Source organism: Hyaena hyaena, unplaced genomic scaffold (genome assembly GCF_003009895.1).
Source record: "Hyaena hyaena isolate Hyena2069 unplaced genomic scaffold, ASM300989v1 scaffold_338, whole genome shotgun sequence".
Taxonomy (NCBI): Eukaryota; Metazoa; Chordata; class Mammalia; order Carnivora; family Hyaenidae; genus Hyaena; species Hyaena hyaena.
In genome coordinates this window covers 1,785,894-1,807,472 of record NW_024080970.1, presented here as the reverse complement: position 1 = coordinate 1,807,472, position 21,579 = coordinate 1,785,894, and the positions used below count along the sequence as shown (strand labels likewise).

Here is a 21,579-nt window from a genome sequence, read left to right as displayed (position 1 = left end):
ATAAGCTTCTTTGTCTATCCTGTTAATGATTATTTTTCTTTCATAAAATGCCCCCAAAACCTTTTCTTCAGGGCACAAAGGTCGGGCTTTGCTCTGGTGAAGAGACAGGAGAAATTAAGGAAGGAGCGAATCTATGGAACTTATCTCCAGGATCCACTCCTCCCGAACGCTTTCTTCCCAGGCTGCTCCCAAAGTAACGTCCTTTACGGAATCCCGCGCTGTGCTTGGGATAATGTGGGATTAGCTTTCAGTACAGATATGCACTTCAGTTTAAGTAAAACTGACTTAGGAACATCCAGAGGAATTATTTGCCTTGCAAAAAGATGCTTTCGCTAATGAAAAGGATTCACCATAGGATTACTTTAGATAGCCAACTCCCAGGCGCATTCAAAGGCTATCACTCCAAAAATTCAATATAAATACAGTCGTGCAGAGTTTGTGGGAAGTAGGGCATACCTGTAATTTTCTATATTATTATGAACCCTGACGTCATGTTTCCTTCCTTCCTCCCTCCCTCCTTTCGTTTTGAGACTTTGGGGCCACCGTCTTTTTATCCTAAAGGTGATATTGCTGATAGTATTTATAATTCAAATTGTGCTTACAAGTGAGGTTAAACTAGTAAGCAGAGTGCTTCCAGCAGTATCTGTATGTGGGCTAGCACAGAGGGGTTACCCCATGATGGCAATGCTAATTTCTTCTTGTCATTATTAGCTGGAAGTAATGAGACCAGGATTCCAGGTTAGTTTAGCCAATTCTTAACATGTTCTTGGGGAACGCGCACAGCTCTTTGAGTGTGGCCTGGATATAGGCCATTCTAGGTCTAATTCATTTAGTTTTTCATCACACCAAGCAGTGCAGATGGACAGATAGGACTCTCTTTGGCAATTACACATGTGATCATGGAATCTGATTTTATCTAGTTGTGGTTCCTTTTTTAAAAACATTTATTTATTTATTTTAAGTAATCTTTATACCCGATGTGGGGCTTGAACTCACGTCCTGGCGATCAAGAGTCACACCCCACTGACTGAACCTACCAGGTGCCCCTATCTGGCCGTAGTTCTTTTGCTTTTAAGGAATTCCATGAGAAAGATGGAGACAAGACACATTTCTAGAGGACGGCGGTGTTTGTTACGTAGCTTTAGGAAGGAGGTTAAAAGCTCAGCTTGGACTGACTCCACATTCCATACCTTCCCATCCTCTGCGCATGAACAATGGGGGAAGCTGAGGTTATTGTAGTGCAGGCCCTGGGCTCTAAAGACTCCAGATCCCTTGCAGGCTGCTGGGAGGGGGTCTTCTCTGCTAGGGCACCAGCGCCCCTCAGGCTCAACACTTCCCTTTCAGTGCCTCAGTTTCCCTGTCTGTCAAATGGCGCATAGCTGTGAGTTCTCAGCTCACGAACACTGGAACCTTGGAGAGAAATGCAAGACTGATGATCAAATACTGCACTGAGAAAGATGCTCCTGGTTAGAAGAAGAGAAGCACCCAGGACCTTCCACTGTTGTGATGTAGAGATTCTCACGGCTTCACCGGCAGGTCTGGGAAGAAGCTGTGCAGCTAGGCACTTAAAAAGGAATGACTGTCATCAGGCGTAAACCCCCAGTCCTCGCCGACTGCTTCTGGGGAAATGTCCCCTCTACCCAAGCATCTAGTGGCTGGACATTTAGCAGAGAGGAGCTGGGGGCCTGACCAGGGTCTGAGCTCATCCTTGTTGAGAATAGAACGGACACGGGCCCGCAGAGGGGCCTGGGGACAGTGGACCGTGACCATCGCAAGCATGCCCGCCTCTTACCACATGCCTGCACGTTGTCTACTTTCCCATATTTCTTCTCCATCACACTTTACACTTCAACCCATCTTGCCCCTGGGTGGCCTTTCTTTTCCACGCCTCTGCCTCCTTTTCCTTCTCCTCAGTTCCTGTGTCCGGCCAGCCGGGAGACGGGCCTGTCTTATTTTGCTCCCAGTGTTTAAGGTGACAAAAGCCACCCATGCATGGACTGGAACGATGAACGCCCTTGATCAAAAATTACAATTGTCTTGGGGCGCCTGGGTGGCTCAGTCAGTTGAGTGGCCGACTTTGGCTCAGGTCATGATTTCACAGTTCATGAGTTCGAGCCCCACGTCAGGCTCTGTGCTAACAGCTCAGATTCTGTGTCTCCCTCTCCATTTCTGCCCCTCCCCTCTTAAACAGAAATACACATTAAACAATTACAATTACTGACCACTTCTTGCCTTCCCGTCCGTCTTCTTTTAACCTCGTATCACTGCCCACCTCGAGCTGGGCTTCCTGGGAGCCCTTTCTCCCTCCTGTTTGCCTTTTTCTCTCTAAGATTCCTTCTGGAAGGTGGATTGGCAGGTTTTGATTTTGGGGGCTCTCACTGTTTCCTTAGGGCGCTACTTCCCCACAGCTCCCTCCTCGTAGGGGATCTCATTGTGGGGGAGTGGCCCTCGTCTGGAGGGGGAGGGATGGATTGGGGGTGCTGGACCATCCTGTGATGGGTTCACGTCTCTATCTGGGATTCTTCCCTGCAGCGCCCGGGGCAGGCCAGGCCACGGCGGGGCCAGGTATACACTACAGTGGCCATTTCCTAGAAGGGCCCTCCATGTTTCTAGAAGGGCCCTCCATGTTTCCAGAAGGGCCCTCCATGTTTCCAGAAGGGCCCTCCATGTTTCATTCGCTCTCCAGCCAGTAGCCCACCTCTCCAACACAGCTATCGTGCGGATGGTGGACCCAAAGATCTGTGTGGAGAGCATCTACAGGAGATCCGATGACCCTCCTCCACCCTGAACCTTCATGTTCTTGAGGAATTCTCTTTCCTCCTCCTTTCTATTGTGGGAATCAGATATGGGAGAGACCGAGGTATGCTCTCCCAAAGTCCTCCAGTGTTCAGAGTCAGATGAGATCCAGAAGCAGGGACAAAGAGACCTTATCAAGCCAGGGCTGTAGAATGGGTTTGTAAATCTAAGTAGCCCAATCTCTGTCTCCTGCGGCAGACTCTAAACTCCTCGAGGCCAGGGCTGTTTCTTGCATTTCTTCCCCGTTGCCCTAGCCAGCCGCTCCCTCGGGGCCGGGACTGTAGCCGTGCCTGACGCCAGGTTTGGGGAAGAGGCTAAAGTTGTGTAGAAGGCAGCCTTGACGAGGCCTCCATAAAGCTTCTTGGGGGTGGCAGGGATGGGGGGAAAGAGGTGGGGGAGGAGGAGGTTTGGATTACGGCGCTCCAGCCTTCTGCTCTGAGAAAGGAGTTGGTAACAGAGGTCCCTCCCTAAACCACAGCCCTGGGGGCCCACAGGGAGTGGCTGGGACACCTCCCTAGCCGCCCACTCCCCCTAGGAGGAAAGAGGGAGCAGCGGGAGGCACCTGCATTTGCCTCTTGCCCTGGGAGAAAAGGCGAGGCAGAGGCACCTGCTGGGACTAAGGCCAGGCTCCTTCCCCCCAGGGAAGGGGGAGGGGAGCTGCTCTCTCTAGCTGCTGCTCGCCCCCCCCCCCCCCAGGGGAGAGAGCTGGGGGCAGGCAGATGTTTGTGGGGCTTGGGGACGTAGGTTTGAAGGGGTTTGAAGATCTCAGGGTGGTGGTGTTTCCTCGGAGAGCTCTGTCCAGAATTTTCTAGGCCATGAGAGCTGCCCCCCCTACCTTAGAAGTTCAGAGTCTGGAATGATGCCACTCTGGAAGAGACAGAAGAGATCACCCTTGGCACCGACCATCTTCGGTGTTGGATTCAGACCTGTCATCAGAGTGTGCCGCATGCTCATTCTCTCCCCCCCCCACCCCCGCTTCATTCTTAGTGGGAGAGGAAGCAGCAGCGGCCCGCTCTCAAACCTTCCCGACCTTTCCGAAGGCAGCCACCTACCCAGGTGGGAGACCAGGTCACTAGATGGATGAGCACCCCCAGTTCTGGTGTTGGGCAAAGCCCGGCTCTGCAGGATGGCTTCTGTGGCGTTCGCCATGTTCCGTTTCTACAATTTACGCCATCTCGGCTTATCAGAGCCTGTGATCTGATCTTGTTTTCCTGTGCAAGCTATCAGTTCTCCATAGGTGTGTGTGTGCGTGTGTGTGTCTGTGTGTGGTGTGCATTCGATGAATATGGGAATGTTTCTTTGGTCCAGAAGTTAAGAACTTGGAATCAAGCCCTTCCCACCCCACGACAATGACCGTACAGCTGACCAGTCTCAAATGCCGGTGGGGCAGGCAAGTGGCCCAGTTTCTTATGGCTCCCAGCTGGGGCTTTTCAGTGACTTAGGCAGCAGGCCAGCCCCACCAGCAGCCATGCTCCCGCTCAGCAGGGCTGACCAGCCCTCCCTCACCTGCAAAGAGGGACATGGAGGCCCCCAAGCTGGCCGTCTCACAAATATTTGTGATTGAAAGTGAAACAGAGCCCTGAGCTTCGCCCCGGGGCCACACAACGCCCAAGGAGTCCGTGGGACCCACGCAGAAATTTTGCTCAGCGGCAGAGAAGAGTGAGGCCCCATAGAGCTCCCCGTAAGCAGAATCTTAACTATTTCACCTTGACTTCTGAAAACAATGGACTCCTATGGGGTGGCTGAGACGCATGGCCTTAGTGTATAAAAAGAGAACGTCTCATGGGGCGCCTGGGTGGCTTAGTCGGTTAAGCGTCCGACTTTTGCTTAGGTCATGGTCTCGCGGTTCGTGGGTTCAAGCCCCGTGTCGGGCTCTGTGCTGACTGCCAGCTCAGAGCCTGGAGCCTGTTTCAGTCTGTGACTCCCTCTCTCTCTGACCCTCCCCTGCTCACGCTCTCTCTCTCTCTCCTAGAAATAAATAAAAACATTTAAAACACACACACACACACACACACACACAAAAGAGAACGTCTCCTCTTGATGTGTGCTTCAGAAAACTGCTATTACAAACTTCCCAGCAGACCTGGGAAAGAGGCTACATGGTGCCGAGGCCTCCATGATGGGAGTAATTCCCAAGAGCTGGAGGGAAGTCACCACTGAGTCAGGCTGGGAGCGGGCAGTCAAGCCCCTTATCCCGAGGAAAATCGCAGACATCAAAGGCGAGCTGCCTTTAGGGATCAGATCTCTGGCTGGGATCAAATCTGGAAGAGGCTCCAGCCCAGGTAGCCGAAACTTCTCATCTGCGCCATTATCTGATGGGAGCAGACAGGAGTGGGGCTGACTTCCCTCAGAATGACCAGGGGGCATCCCCCTCGCTCTGGGCACTTCGAATCCTGCTGAGTGTGCGGTCGGGGCTTTCTGCAAATAAGAATCCGAATGATGAGCAATGGCAGCCACTGTTTCTTGGTCACAAAGTGCGTTTCTTCTCCAGCCCTGGGTTTACATACACCACACGAGGAAGGAAGCAGGGCTTTGGCCATTCCCCAGCCCCCAGGCTTGTTTGCTCCAGAAGCATATGGTCGCCCACACCCGGGCGCAGGGCGAGCCCCAGCCGTCTCTCCTCCCGACTGGGAACTGCACCCTGGGCTCTGAGGCAGGGGAGGGTCGGGAGGGCAACCCCCTCCTCCCTCCCTGCCCCTCTTTCCGCAGTGGAGAGTAACAGGCGCGTGGGGTCTTGTGCCTTCTGGAAGATGCTTCCCAAACCGGCCTTCACGAGTCCCATGACGGCTCTTGGAGGGGCCCGGGGAGCCGGGGAGCCGCTGCCGGGGATCAGCGTGGAGGCCCGCGCGGGGCAGGGCCCTGCAGAGACGCCGGAGCCCGCCCTCTCTCCCCGGGGGTGGGGGGTCCCCTGTGACGTTCGCCAGCATCAGCCCCAGCACCCTGGCCTCGGAACGGAGGTGCTGTGAGAGCTGCCGGGTCCTTCTCCGTGGCACCTGCTCAGGTGATCGGGGGGCCTCTGGGCACACCCGCCAAGTGGGGTACCACTTTTGTGCAGGGTTTTGGAGGCCCACGGGGGCTGCGGCGCCCCGATCCCAGCCCACTACCTGCCGGCGGGTCATCCGGGCCAAGTCCCTTCACCTCAGCCAGCCTCACCGTCTCTGACCGTGACCGTGACAGTGTCCCAGAGGGGTGCGGGGACTGGAAGGCGGCCGTGTAATCTAGTCCTTAAAGCGGCGCTGGGCATTTAGTAAGCGCCCAGGCGTTAGCCGACGCCTTCCTCCTCATGCACTGCAGAGACCCGCGGCCGTCTTCAGCCCTGAGCGCCGCTACCAGGGTGTTCCCGAGGCTGGAGCCCGGGATTCACCCGCATTCGCAGGAGAGAAAACCCCGAGCGGCAATGACCGTGGAAGGAGGGCCAGGACACCTGGGGACTTTCTCTGCCTCCCATTGTAATTTAATTTAATTATTTAATTTAATTGGATTTAATTGATAAATGTTTGTTTATTAAGTTTTGAGAGAGAGAGAAAGAGCGAGTGAGAGAGAGAGAGAGCAAGCGAGAGAATGAGCGGGGAAAGAGCAGAACGGAGACAGAGAACCCCAAGCAGGCTCTGAGCCGTCAGCACAGAGCCCCACGTGGGGCTGGAACTCACACGAACTGAGATCATGAGTTGGGCTGAAACCGAGAGTCGGACACTTAATCAAATGAGCCACGCAGGCTCCCTTTTCCTTTGATTTTAACTTTGTGCCCTTTTTCTTCATGCGCCCTCAAAACGTGACAACTTGGCAGACCAATTTCTTTTTTTAGAAGGGGACAAAGCACCCGGGTTACGTGTCTGATTCTTGATTCTGGCTCAGGTCATGACCTCACGGTTTGTGAGATCGAGCCCTGAGTTGGGCTCTGTGCTGATAATGCAGGGTCTGCTTGGGATTCTCTCTCTCTCTCCCTCTCTCAATGCCCCTCCCCGACTCTCTTTCAAAAGTGAGTAAATAAGATTAAAAAAAAAAACAAACAAGGGGACAAAGGGGATTAAAATAAAATTATCGATAATTATTTCCTTTTCTAAGGAAATTTTTAATTTTTGTCAAGGTGATAGAAGTGCATATGTGAAAATTCAAACACTACAGCTAACTAAGGTTTAAGAAAAACGGCCATCCCGTGGCCTGGACTTTCCCTGCCCTCCATTCCTGTTTCTCAGAGGAAACGACTGACACTCTTTTCGCCGCTTCTTGTGATGGTTACTTTCGTGTCTCTGAAAAATGCAATTATATTGATTCTTCTTTCCTGATTTTTCACTTTTATGCATGGCAAACTTTTTACTGTCTTTAAGGTTGCCACATCCAGCAAATAAAAATACAGAACGCCCATGGAAGTGTGAATGTAAATTAAAAAAGGGTGAGTAGTATAGGAGCATACGTATGTCCTGTGTAATACTTGGGACATACTGACACTAAATGGTTATTTGCTGTTATCTGAAATCCAAGTTGAGCTGGGTGTTCTGTACCAACCTACCAACCTTAGCTGTGGTAGATTACATTTCAACTTTTCCACAGGCAGCTGACCTCTCTGGCTACACCTCGCGGCTATTTTCTCTAGGGGAGAATCCTGGGAACGTGCCCTTCCAATATATTTCTCCTTTGTTGCGTCGACTCAAACCTCTGGTCTCATGGCCTTTTATCTTTACTCAGGGGCTTTGGGATGAGAAAGGCCAAGGCCAGCGTACATTTGTGGCCAGTGTCCCTTTGCTGGGGAATGACTACATCTTTCTCTTTTTCAAGTCACTCGGCATTCACTCCTTAGCCTTTCACCTCTGCAAGAAACGGCATAGAGTTCAAGACCAACAAAATGTGGCATCTGAAATCCACCTTGATTCTAACCTGGCTCGAGACTGTTAGGCTAACAGCTCTTAATGACTTTGATTCCAATAGTGAATTCCATAAAGGCAAAACAAACAGACAAAACAAACCCCTTCAACTCCTGATTCTGCACGAACACCTCTCATTTATGCTTTAGGTGAAAATTTGTGAGTTAAATATGATTTTATTTTTTTCCTGGCATTTGCTTTCAGAACCAGGTTATGCCCTCTCCTGGTAGGAAGATCTTTCTTTCTTTCTTTTTTTATGTTTTTATTTATTTTTGAGAGAGAGAGAGAGAGAGAGAGAGAGACAGAGCATGAGCAGGGGGAGGCAGAGAGAGAAGGAGACACAGAATCTGAAGGAGGCTCCAGGCTCTGAGCTGTCTGCACAAAGCCCGATGCGGGGTTTGAACCCACAGACCACAAGACCATGACCTGAGCTGAAGTCGGACACTTAGCCCACTGAGCCCCCCAGGCGCCCCATGATACGAAGATCTTAATTTTGTCCTGGAACATGTTGTCTGTTCGGATGTTTCCGCCATTGCTAATGCGCATGGGATGAATTTGGCTTAACTGCTCAGGGAGTTATAAGGGGAAGTATTTATAAGCTGCAAACATTAAGCGCTCAGTGATCACTTTTAAGAGTTTCTTGCTGCACAAAATGACTTCTCTCTGTTTTGGAGCACAGGAAATATGTACTTCGCTGAGTTCAGTGTGGGGTTACCTGCTGTTATGTTAGATTCTACCTTCCTCCAACGAACCACGTATGTTTACTGTGATTCCGAACAACAGAAGGTTCTATTACTTAAAAGTCAGGAAGTGTTCTTTTCTCCAACTCCCGTCCTTTGCTTCGCTCAGGTCCCCTGACTCTTTCCTCCTTCTTATCTCTGAGTTTTCATGCATCTTAAGTGTGGAATGTCCTCACCACACCTTCCCAGTGACCCAGTCCCTGGGGTCCTTCTACACCCCGAGCAAGGGACACCTTCCAGAATGTGACTTCCATGGCCCCCCCCAACCCCCCACCTGCTTTACTCCCCATCTTCCCTGCACTCTGGCTGCCCTTGGGTTTAGTCTATTTCCATAGATTAGAGGGCCTGGAGACAGGTAAGTCGTTTTAATGAGAATCTCAAATATTTGTTTCAGTCCTGGTATTAAGGCACAGCCCTGCCTCGATGACTACAGTCATAATCCCCACTTTATAGATGGGGAAACTGAGGCAGGTGTCAGGTGAGCTGCCGTAGGCCAGAATCAGCCTCCAAGCCGGGATTAGAGGTTGCAGATCCTGATTCTGTGTTGAAGCTGACATACCCCCCCATCCCCCCACTCCTTGTTCTAAATAAATGGCTCCTGAGTAAGGCCGCAAACACGTCACCCTGGATGAGGCCCACGGTTTCCTTCTGTGCTGATAGTGGGAATCTGTGTTTAGTAAAGAGTCTTGGGGTCTCTTTCCGGTAGTTGGAGTCTTTTAGCTTTCTGCCAAACGAATCAATCAGAATTTCCTACTGCGCACCTTGACATCTGAGGCCGGAAGTATTAACCCTCTTAATCATATGCCATATTTTGTCACTTGATTGTGACTCGTTATTATGATTTCTGTCACCAACCGAGGAATCCCACAGCTTCAAGGTTCGTTGTGTCCCCTTTCTCTTTCTCTCTCTTAAACCTCATCCTAGGAAGAAGCTGCTGAGGGGGCCTGAAGTGGGTGACAGTATGTGATTGGCTCTCAGCCGCCATATGCATTTTCCATTTGCTCTGTTGGCATGCGCGCTGGCAAAGTGTTCTCGAGAACGTAAAACCCCACTGGCAAGCCCATGTTCTGTCCTTTTTGTTTGTTATCCCAGGAGGAAGCTGAACTTGAGCCTGCAGAGTTACAAGAGGTTTGAACGAAGGAATCAGACTGATCCTCAAACACGGGTCTGGTGGGGAGGCTTGTCCACACAGTCACTCAGGAACCATTTATTTACAGTAAGGAGGGTGGAGGCCAGGGGATGCCGGCTTCAGCACAGAATCAGGTATCTGCCACTTCTAATCCCGGCTTGGAGGAGGCTGACGCTGGCCTGCGGCTGCTCCCTTAAAACCTGCCTCAGTTTCCCCATCTGTAAAGTGGGAATTATAACTGTAGTCACCAGGGCAGGGCTGTGCCTTAATTAGCTAATGATCGTAAAAGGCTTTGAAGAGGATCTTAGAAGCCGCAGTTTAAGCGTTAAGTATTGTTATTAACTGGGCCACACCATCCGGCAGCCGGCCCTGGGGAGACCGACCACGGGTTAGGAGTCATCTCCTGACATTCACAGAGGCTGTGCTCTGAAGGACTGGGGCCCCGGGTGAGTGACACATGATGGCCGCCGGTCAGACAGAGATCAGCCGAATCCACTGGGTCTCTCTTGAGAACAGCAGCAAATGCTGCTGCTCGCCGGCAAGTGCAAGGGGCACCAGTGGGGAGAGAGGGGCCCGGCAGATGGCAGGGGACAGACAGGCAAGGCCACCTTGATGAGAGTCCACATCCATCAGTCAACAGATGCTTATGAAATCTTTTCCTTTGTGCTGCATACCAAGGGCGCTTGAAAGAGGAACAAGACACAGTTTCTGCCCTCAAGGAATTTACAGTCTGGTTTGATGTCACAGGCTCACATACCTACGAAAAAAAAAGAAGGCAATTTTTAGAAGTAGAAAATTCCTGAGAGTGTTAAACTAAACAAAACAACAACCCCGAGGATTGTTTTGCAAATGTCCCGAACTCCGGAGAGCTCCCAGGAGTGGGGGTGGGGGGTGGGGGTAGGTACGAGCACCCATAACGAAAACTGAGCTATCACTGAGATGTTTCCCCCTTGCCTCTCTGTCACCTTGACGTGCAGTCCACGTAGAGAACTTCCTGCCATCGATGGGGTGGTTGACTTTGAATCTGAATGAGGCTCAAATTCGGGATTGGTAGCCACAGGTTTTCAGAAATTTGTACATAACTTTGTTTCTTATCATAAGAGTAGTATAGGGTTCGGGGCGCCTGGGTGGCTTAGTCGGTTAAGCGTCTGACTTTCGCTTAGGTCATGATCTCATGGTTCGTGGGTTCGAGCCCCGCGTCGGGCTCTGTGCTGACTGCCAGCTCAGAGCCTGGAGCCTGTTTCAGTCCGTGACTCCCTCTCTCTCTGACCCTCCCCTGCTCACGCTGTCTCTCTCTCTCTCTCCTAGGAATAAATAAAACATAAAAAAAAAAAAAGAGTAGTATAGGGTTCTTCTGGAAATTTTAGAAAATACAGGGAAAAACAATGAACGTCACCCGTAACTTGTATCCTCTGGTGGAATCATGGTCGAGATTTGGACATATCGCCTCTCAGTTTGTTCTCTTCCCATTGGGTGGTAAGTGTTGAGTGTTAAGTACTAAGTAGTAGTAAGGAGTGCTCCTCCTGGCCTCAGCTTCAGCCAAGCGCTGGTCTTGTGGCCTGTGGTTCCCCTTCCACAGGGGCCCCGAAGAGTGGCCAGCTCCCTGAGGTCCCGTGTGCCCCACTGTGCTGCCTTTCTCTCTATTCCTGGGGTGGGGGGGATCCCCCACAATTTTTTATTGTGGTAAAATACATGTAACAGAAAATTTACCATCTTAACCATTCATAAGTGTACAGGTCAGTGGTATTAAAGACATTTATAATGTTGTGCGGCCATCAGCACCGTCCGTCTCCAGAACCCCTTTCATATGTCTCTCTCCACCCCTTTGTCCCTTGAGTGCTGATTCTCTGGGACCTTCTGTCTCCTCTTTTACCCAGAGAACATTCCCCTACAGCTGCACCTTGCTGGCCCAGGAGGATGCCCCCCAGGGAAAGAGTGCTGCTTATGGCCAATATTGCTGGTCCATCCCTGCTCCCTTCCCAGAGCCTGGAACGTTCCTGGGATGGGCTTTCAGGCAGCCATGGCCCCATTCTCTGGAGCTGGCCCTGGAAACGAAGCCTGATCTGCCCTCCTTTCTCCTGGCGTACGTTTTCAACACCAGCCAGGCCAACGCACTCACATTGCCTTACCTCCTACTGCCATTTTACTGCCCCCAATTCTGTCCACCTGGCTCAGAATTCTTTTCTCTCGTCTTTTCTATTTCTCTTCCTTCCTGTCCCTGTCCTTTTGAGCTGGCGCCGTCCGGCCCCCTCGCTGTAATCTTTGCCTTTCTTAAACGCTTAACTCTGATGCATTCATATCTGTACAAATTCTGACCTACTTATCCGAGGGCCCAGTCTACGGCAGGCGATCAGGTACATGCTTTCATATAACTCTTAATGGTGGGTTTTTTTCCTTCTGGGGAATTACACCGATTGTTAGTTAAGAATCAGTTCTTATAAAGAAATGTGTCGACAGAAGTCGTGTACATGCACCAACCTGTCTTATTCCTTTAGTGGAGATTTATTTCTACCAAGTGTGCTTGTTCCAGTGAGTCTTACAGACTGGAAACCCGCTGAAGGCAGGGGCCCCCTCTCCTTTCTATCACCTTGGTGCTCCCACTCAGTGTTCCGTGCGTTAACTTCTTTCTCCCCAAATCCTATGAGGCAGATAGTTCGGTTATCTCATTTCACAGAAGCTTGTCAAGGTCATACAGGTATTAGGGGTTAGAGCCAGCACTTGACCCAGGTCCAGGACCCCACAGCCTTGGTCACTACTGACGTTGGAATCCAAAGCGTCACCTTAGCCCTGCCCCATCATGGTTGGGATGAGGCCACTGGGACCCCAAGAAATGAGTGGCTGTTCCAAGCATCACTAGGAGTGCTTGACTCCTACTCTGATCATTTCGATGATAGAGAAATCCATTTTGCTTGCCCCATACGGGGACCCGGCCCTGGGTCTGCGTGACTCTCTGCGGTGTAGCGTGGGGTCACCACCACCAAGTGTGCTGCCCCGAGTCCCCAGTCTAATTACTATTAGTCATTGCTCTGTGTTCCAAGTATTCTCTTTAAGGTGAGGTGGTGTAACAAATAATGACCTCTCTTTTCAGCTTAATGATATGATCCTTTAATCCATTATCTTTAATGATAGACAGTCATATAGAGACAGGACGGCACCAAAGAATAGAGAACATTGGCTCTTTAGGCTTTTCTTTCCTTCGAGTGCCCCTGCAAAAAGCCGAAGCCCTGGAGAGCAGGGAGGGATGCGTCTTCAGGGAGAGCGTGTCTGGAAGTCCTGCCGACTCAACACGAGTCCAGCTGACAGTGACCTTCTTTTCTGGCTCTTTCCCTTCTCTCTTGGGCGTTGCAGGACCCGAGCGAGAATACGCTGTTTACGAAGGTTGACACTATTAACGAAATGACAAGACCCTTCCAGGAACCACCTTTCTGGCTTCGGCGTCGGGTGGGGACAGCTTAGTCATGTGCCAGTAGAGGACGGGGTGGTCCCCGGGTCAGTCCCCAGTGTGTTTTTTTCCCCCATTCTGCTTCCTTCTCTGTAGGAAGGCAAACAAATGACTTGGAAGGGAAGAATGGGCCTTATGTCCTCGGGCATGGCCCGCCTCATCTGGTAGAGATAGTGATCCTTGTTTTTTTCTGGGCCTTCCACGCATACATGCTTCTCCCCGCCTCACTGTGTATTAGCACACGGATAATGCCTTGTCACTTCATGAGTTCATTCCTTTCATTCCTGAAGTTCTTCTCGGTCCTGGTCCTTCCCTTCCCTCTGGCCAGAGTCAGTTTGGACCCTTGACAGAGAGAACCTAGCCCCCTTCTGTTCCTTAGTCTTCCTCGAGGAATAGAAATTCCTTCCTACACTCATAAAAAAGAGGCCAGATAGGTAATTTGGGCCCAGTCTCTCCGGCCAGTGCAAACTGGTTTCCCACCCGCGTTTCTTAGGGAATTCGCATGGCCCGCTACCTAGGTCCCTGCGCCTTCACTGAAATATCAACCGTCATTTTGTTGAGTGTCTAGTGTGTTCCAGGCACTGTGCACCGAGTTGTACGTATTCCTTCATTTCAGCTTCTGCATTGTTTGGACATTCGTTGATCACGAGCTCAGGCGCAGGGAGACTAAGGAATTCGCTCAACATCCCACCTGCAGCAAAACAACACTGGGCCCCCAGACCAAGACTTCTGGCTTCAGAGCCGGGCCTCCCACCGTGCCATGCCTCCGTGACAATGTGTGGCTGGGTTGGTGGCATCTCTGCCTTCTTCTAATTTGTGGCGGGCCCTGAGTTCTGCGAGCCAGGGCTCCACATCTGTGTCTCCTAGGAGGGGGCGGAAAGTGCTGGCCCAGCCACAGTCCCACCTCTGTTTGTTCAGTGTCTTGATTTCAGACAAATTGGCCAAGGTCAGGTCTTGACTCTGGCCTTCCTACACTCGCAGAGAGGAGAGAACCCCCGACATTTATGAGCTTGGATGTATGAGTATGAGGGTCAGGGCTTTTTCAAAGAATTTGTGGGAGGTTGACTTGAACCCACTATCCTTTTCAGAGGCTTTGGCTGTGATAACTTTTTCAAGGTCGCCAGATGGTCTGGACAGTCAGGATGACACTCCCTCCCTCAGAGGCTTCTGGAGAATTTCTCTCTCTCTTTTTAATTTTTTTAATGTTTATTTATTTTAGAGAGAGACAGATTGGGAGCAGAGGAGGGGCAAAGAGAGAGAGGGAGACACAGAATCTGAAGCAGGCTCCAGGCTCCGAGCTGTCAGCACAGAGCCCGACGTGGCGCTCGAATCCACAAACCGCGAGATCATGACCTGAGCTGGAGTTGGACACTTAACTGGCTGAGCCACCCAGGCGCCCCAGGAGGCTTTCTCTCTTGAGGATACAATGAGAATCCTGGATTGGAAGGGGCTTCAGGTGTCCCCAGTCTATTATGCCCATTTTACGGATGAGAAAACTAAGAGCCGAAGCAGCTAAATGACTTGCTCAAATCCATAAGGGTAATGCCTCGGAAAGACAGGGGAGCCTCGTGGACACCCAGGGACTGTCCCTCTCTGCTGCTTCCCGGGGCTCACTTTGCCCATTTTCGTTCCTTCAACTGCTTACCACTTAAAGATTATTTAATAAAACGTTAACCCTATTTTTGGTAGTGAAGTCAACCCCAAAGTATTAGAAATAATAAAAAGAACACACACACACACACACACACACACAAAACCCTGAAACAACACCTTCACCCTGGTGAGCAGCTGAGACGCATGAGCACAGGGATGGAGCAGCGGTCTGCTCTTCCTGCTGCTTTTTGGAAAACAAAATTAATTCTCCATCTCTGTAAACTTGAAATGGCCACTTGCGTGCAAACCAGATACACTTTCTCACATTTATAAAAGGGGGGGCAGAGAAGAGATAAGAGGCAGAACCCCCCGGGCAATATGAATAAAGCCTTACTAACCAGAATTTTTAGCTGACCAGCAGCCACCGCACCCCCATCCCCACCCCGCACTGGTCTGATAACAAAGCTTTTACTGTCATTGGCATACTTTATAACAGATGATGATTGCTCTGCCATTCGTTTAATTTTATTTAAAAAAATCTGATTTCAGGATGGAGCTCTATTTGCTCGGGCTTCTCAAGCCACTTTGTGCTGCCTCTTCTGAGCCACATGTGCACGTTGAGCTGGGACATGTGAAGCACTGTGCACTATTTCAGATAGTCTGCATTTCGTCTCCGGTTCAGGACACTCGGGCTTGAGCTGAGTCCTGACTCTGACTCACAGTTCAGAGTCATCTTCCGAAGGAAGTACGATGTCCAGGGGAAGGTGTGTTGTGCCCTGACCTTCTCTACCAAGTAGATTATTATTATTTTTAAGTGTTTATATATTTTTGAGAGAGTGAGTGAGAGAGCGCAGGGGAAGGACAGAGAGAAAGGGAGACACAGAATCTGAAGCAGCCTCCATGATGCCAGCCCAGAGCCTGATGCGGGGCTCGAACCCACAAACTGTGAGATCACGACCTGAGCCAAAGTCGGACGCTTAAATGACTGAGCCACCCAGGCGCCTCTCCACCAAGTATATTCTTAAAGGCAAACTCACGTAAAAAGGAACCCAGAGGGAGATTCAAAGGGCAAATCTTAACAGAAGCAAGGCTGGAAGAGTGTTCTGCTTTCTGGATTGGAGGACATGGGTGAAGGTGGAGGCTGTGTATATAAAGCGCTTCACATGGTTTTTCACACAACAGGCCAACTTTTGCCCTGATGTTCCACGTTCTTCTGGGACCTTCATTAGCAAGTGAAGCATTGTGGGCTTCATAAAAGACCAGGTCCGCCCGGATTGGAAACAAGGTGACAGCCCCTTTTGCTTTAACTTGGAGATGTGTCCACCACGAGTCAAAAGTCAACCTCAAATGCTTTCTTTTGAGACAGATGAAGGCATGACAGACAGGCTCATGAGTTTCCCAGAGACATTTCCTAAGGTACAGTCTCTCTAGAAATGGTCGACTCTGGGGGCGCCTAGGTGGCTCGGTTGGTTAAGCGTCCGACTTCGGCTCGGGTGATGATCTCGTAGTTCACGAGTCAGAGCCCTGCGTCGGGCTCTGTGCTGACAGCTCAGAGCCTGGAGCCTGCTTTGGATTCTGTCTCTCTCTCTCTCTTTCTCTCTAGCCCCTCCCTCTCTCTCAAAAATAAATGAATATTTACAAAAAAGGAAGAAATGGTCAACTCTGGGAGAGCTGACCTAAGGCTTGGCTGGGTTTGGCTTAGATTTGGAAAGATCTATGTAATAGTGGTTGAACTGTATTCTTTCCAGAGTGTTCCTGCTCTGTTAGTTGCTGGGATCATCGAAGAAATCTGGAAAGATGTAATAAGTAATCTATGATTACAGCTGTCCTTTAAATGTTTTTAATATGTATATTTTTAAAATTTTATTTTTAAGTCCAATCTACATCCAGTGTGGGGTCTCAAACCTGCAACCTGGAGATGAAGAATTGCATGCTTCACCAACTGAACTGCCCAGGAGTCCCCGTCCTTTAATTTTTATCTGCCAATTTAGAAACTCGACACTCCAGCTCACCTGAAGATGTGTTGGGTTTGAGTTCATCATCTCCTCCTTCGGGTGTAAATTATATGCGTTGTTGTGGAGGAAGGGAAGACTGGAGAAGGGAGATTGTTACATTGCCCAGCACGGGAGAAAGCACATCCTGAGAGAACCAGTCAGTTCTCCTCCATTAGACTTTGTCTCCAGGTCTCTCGTAGCACTGAATTCTCTTCTTGACCTGGGATGCATGCACATTTGACCAAATGGGGCAATGAGTCAGGTACTGGCTGATAACACGTGGCTAAGTTACAAAGCAAATAGTGCCTATCTTGGGATCTAAATGGAACAACCTGATTCTTCCTTGAAACTTTTTTTTTTCTTTCAAGTTTTTATTTAAATTCTAGTTAGTTAACATACATGGTAAAATTGGTTTCAGGTGTAGAATTTAGTGATTCATCACTTACATACAACACCCAGGCCTCATCCCAACAAGGGCCCTCTTTAATGCCCATCCCCCATCTCCCTCCATCAACCCTCAGTTTGTTCTGGATCTTTAAGAGTCTCTTATGGTTTGTTTCCCTCTCTCCTCCCCCCCGCATATGTTCATCTGATTTGTTTCTTAAATTCCATATATGAGTGAAATCATATAGTATTTGTCTTTCTCTGACTCATCTTGCTTAGTGTAATATACTCTAGCTTCATCCATATTGTTGCCAATGGCAAGATTTCATTCTTTTTCATGGCTGAGTAATATTCCTTTATAGATATATACATATCTTCTTTATCCATTCATCAGTGGATGGACATTTGACCTCTTTCCGTAGTTTACCTATTGTTGATAATGCTGCTATAAATGTTGGGGTGTATAACCCCTTCAAATCTGTATATTTGTATCCGTTGGGTAAATACCTACTAGTGCAATTGCTGGGTCGTAGGGTAGTTCTATTTTCAGTTTTTTGAGGACCCTGCACAGTGTTTTCCAGAGTGGCTGTACAAGTTTGCATTCTTACCAACAGTGTAAGAGGGTTCCCCTTTCTCCATAATCTCGCCAACATCTGTTGTTTCCTGTGTTGTTAATTTTAGCCATTGTGACAGGTGTGAGGGGGTGTCTCATCGTGGTTTTGATTTGTATTTCCCTGATGATGAATAACGTTGAACATCGTTTCATGTATCTGTTAGTCATCTGTATGTCTTCTTCGGGAAAATGTCTGTTCTTGTCTTCTGCCCTATTCTTCACTGGATTATTAAGTTTTTGAGTATTGAGTTTTCCTTGTTTTTTTTTTTTTTAATGTTTTATCTATTTCTTAGAAAGAGAGAGCGTGAACAGAGGAGAGTAAGAGAAAGAGGGAGATACAGAATCTGAAACAGGCTCCAGGCTCCAAGCTGGCTGTCAGCACAGAGCCCGACGCGGGGCTCGAACCCATGAACTGAGAGATCATTACCTCAGCCGAAGTCAGACGCTTAACCGACTGAGCCACCCAGGTGCCCCGAGTATTGAGTTTTCATCGAACCTTTGGACTATGAAAACAACTTATAGGACAACGAAGCTAAGCCAAGCCAAATGTATAGTTCTACATGCAAATTTTTGATCACCTATTTATTTCCAATGTGCCAGAGACACAAAGCAAGCTTTACAATAGATTTAGAATAGATTGAAACGCAGATGGTTTGGCCCATCAAAAGCTTGGGATTATTTATTTATTTATCTATGTGTTTTATTTACTTCCAAAGACATGGTTGTTTTGGCCGTCAGTAGACTAGGCTATAGGATCACAACACCTGACGTCAGTGTTCTTCCTTCGCAGGGATAATCGCTACTGAGTGGGAAATTGCCACGTTTGAAATTACTGCCGGGGAAAAAAAAAGGTTGGTAGAGGTCCACACTTGAGACTCTTCCATTTTATGTCCTTCTCAAAGCTTGTTCATTTATATGGAGAAAAGTTCTTTAGTGAAACATTCAAAATAACAAACATCAATTAGAGGCTGTGCTCGTGAGATGCCTTTCATCTTCGGGCCTGGGAGCGCTCCACAAACACTCATTAAGTCCTTCCAAATGCTGCTGCCAGCGAGGTACTCGAACCTTCCTTCCCGCTGAGCAGGAAGTGCTGGTGTCAGGAGATAGTTCTCTGTGTGGGGTGCAGTCATGGTTTCGAATGCATAGTTCCCAAGCCAGGATAGAGTAGTGGGCAAACTGAGTACCGATTGAGCCAGAACTCCTTAGCGTAATCAAGACTGGCATATTAGCAATAACCAAACCCTTCTCTGGGTGAGACGTGCCATATTTTCTAAGCTGTATTCCAATTTTTCATCAAATGAATGGACTTCATGGCCTGTTTTCTCTTAATTGTACGCTCTCTGCCATATACCTCACGGAAAGACACATATTCAGCTCCCTTTCTGCAAAGATATCAGTGACTTTGGAATCCAACCTCTGTAAACACTGGCATCCTCAGAATGAAGGCAAATGTCTCCATAACAAAACCTTCCTTGGTCCTTGTGCTTCATGTTGCTTTCACTTAGAAACTTCTGGCAGTGTATCTGGATGACAGTTTGGTGGGTTGGTTGATTTGTGCCCCATGTTGATGCCTCTCCCAGTTGGAATTTCTTCCTGGTTCCCACCTTTTGGAGAACGCGTTGGATCGACACTGCCGGGAAGGAGTGGATCCGAATGAGCTACTGAGGCAGAATTCCCGTGGCTTGCCGAGGCTGTGAGGAGCGGGGTCACCCAGAGGTCAGAAAGAGCCTCGGGCGGAACGAACGAACTGTATTTCCTTATTTTGGTGAATGGTACCGTGAGCCACCCTGCTACCCGAACTAGGGCCTGGCAGTTGCCCATAATTCCTCCTCGTTCACCTCTAATTGGTCATAAAATCCTGTTGCTATTACCTGAAGAACGATCCCCGTGGCATGAGTTCAAACCCTCATCGGTTTGGTTTTGTTTTTAACCTGGATTTTTCCAACAGTGTTCTAACAGGCCTCTTTGTCTCTCATCTCAGTCCACACGTCAATTACCTCCACGCTGCTGCCAGGGTGAGTTTTCCGCAGCCCAGATAGGACTACATCTGTCCCCTGTCAAACTTCCCCTGGCTCCCCATCGTCTTCCAGATAGTACCCAGGGTCACAGGAGGCCACAGCGCGGGGTGTCCTCGGGCCCGAGTCAGCGTGCTCAGTGCCAACCGTCACCACTTGGCCTGCAGGCTGCGTTCCAGCCCTTCCAGCTCTTTCTCACCATCTGGGGGCTTTGCAGGCCCCTCTGCCTGTTTCGGATGTCACCTGCTCCAGAAAACCTTCCTGAAAACGGTCCCCTCCACCCAGACCTGGATGAAGACCCCTTTTATCTGCCCCCAGAAGCACCCTGTGCTTATCTGTGTCAAAGCACTTATCAAACTCAGTCATTGTGTCCTTGATTCCTCTATAGGCAGCGAGCTCTTTGAGGGCAAAGAATGTCTTTTGTCCCTAAAGCCTCACATATGGCAAGGAATATAATATTGGTGGCTAAAAGTTTGCAAAATTAGTGAATTAAGAATTTAGAATTATATTTCTTTGTAGAAAAACATTCAGAAAATTTTCTAGGGGCGCCTGGGTAGTTAAGTGTCCAACTTCAGCTCAGGTCGTGATCTTGCCGTCTGCGAGTTCGAGCCCCACGTCGGGCTCTGTGCTCACAGAGCCCGCTTTGGACCCTCTGTTCTCTGCCCTCTCGGCTCCTGCCTTGCTTGTGCTCTCTTTTTCAAAAATCAATCAACATTAAAAAAAAAAGAAATTCTTCTAATGTTGTGTTTTGCTGACTGCTCTGTGGCATGTATATTTGTATTTCGTTCAGCAATCACAAACATGTTCCCAAGAGTTGCGATCCCAACTTCCGTTTGTGGGACCCTTGAAAGGCAAGGTTTCATTTTCACCTAGAATCAGTATCCACAGACATTGTAGAAGAGAAGAACGATTTATAAAGGATCCAGTAGACTTTTTCAAGAAGGAGAAAAAATACCCTCCTTTGCACTTGGGATCAGCATTATTCGAACTGCTTCCTCTCTCTTTTGATTGAAATGATTCTCCTTTCAATCCCCTCTTCGTGTGTTGCTAAGTGTGCCTGGTTTGTATCGCCAATATCTCAGAAAGAACTCACTCAAATCCATCTTGCCTCTTTTCTTCCTCTGCTTAATGGGCAGAATGGTGGGTTCTCCCTGCTCCCTGTCAGGGCTGAAACACAGAGGAAAATGCTCCCTTAGCCTGTACCTTGCTGCTAGTCAGTGCTCTGGGTAATATTTCTGTGGTCACCAACCGAGATTTCAAAGTGGTGAAAAGGACTCCAGAGGCAAATGCTACGAGAGAGCCAAGGACAGTATTAAATATGTGCATGGTATGCACGATCTTTTATGGAAAAAATGTTTGATGGTATTTGCGTGTTATCTAGGGCTGTTTTAGTAGGTAGTGAATGGCTAGCCATTCTATCCATGTCTCCATGTTTTCCGGCCTGCCTCAGCCTGAAGAAGTTTGCCTTTCTTTGCAGTGTTCTGCATGAAGAACATTCTCTAAGAAGGTAATTCAAGCATCACTTGCTCATGTTTCCATAATCATGAGACCAGCTAGGTCATGTGTACAGAATATATGCATTTTCTATGATATATCATTCAGCCCAAGTCCTTAATACGCAGCTGTGGGACAGCTACTGGGTTTGCCTTCAAAGTTCCTACAAGCAAGAGAACACTTGGGCACCTGACTTTGGCTCCGGTCACGATCTCACGGTTTGTGAGTTCAAGCCCTGCATCGGGCTCGTTGCTGTCAGCATGGAGCCTGCTTTGGATCCTCTGTCTCCCTCTCTCTTTGCCCCTCCCCTGCTGGCACACTCTCTGTAAAACAAAACAAAAAACAAAAAAACATTAAAAAATATAAAATGGACACAGAATGAAACACAAATGTTTATTTGGCTAAAATGCAAATTCTCTTCTATATTGCACAAAAGAGAGCATATAGGGGTTTTGAAGAAACTAAAGAAGACACATGTATGAGTTTATATCTTACATAATTGAAAATATTAGAGTTT

At 48.9% G+C, this 21,579-nt stretch overlaps 1 long non-coding RNA gene across 3 annotated transcripts; it reads left to right on the top strand.

The window, feature by feature from the left end:
- Window positions 1–11,763: 11,763 nt before the first annotated feature.
- Window positions 11,764–20,067, top strand: LOC120243354. Of its 3 annotated transcripts, XR_005531288.1 has the most exons (5): window positions 11,764–11,881; window positions 15,112–15,326; window positions 15,745–15,847; window positions 18,344–18,404; window positions 19,134–20,067. It is a non-coding gene; the product is annotated as an uncharacterized LOC120243354 (long non-coding RNA). The 3 variants fall into 3 exon arrangements; XR_005531287.1 differs by lacking the exon at window positions 15,745–15,847; XR_005531286.1 differs by having other exon boundaries at window positions 18,344–20,067.
- The last annotated feature ends 1,512 nt before the right edge of the window (window positions 20,068–21,579 follow it).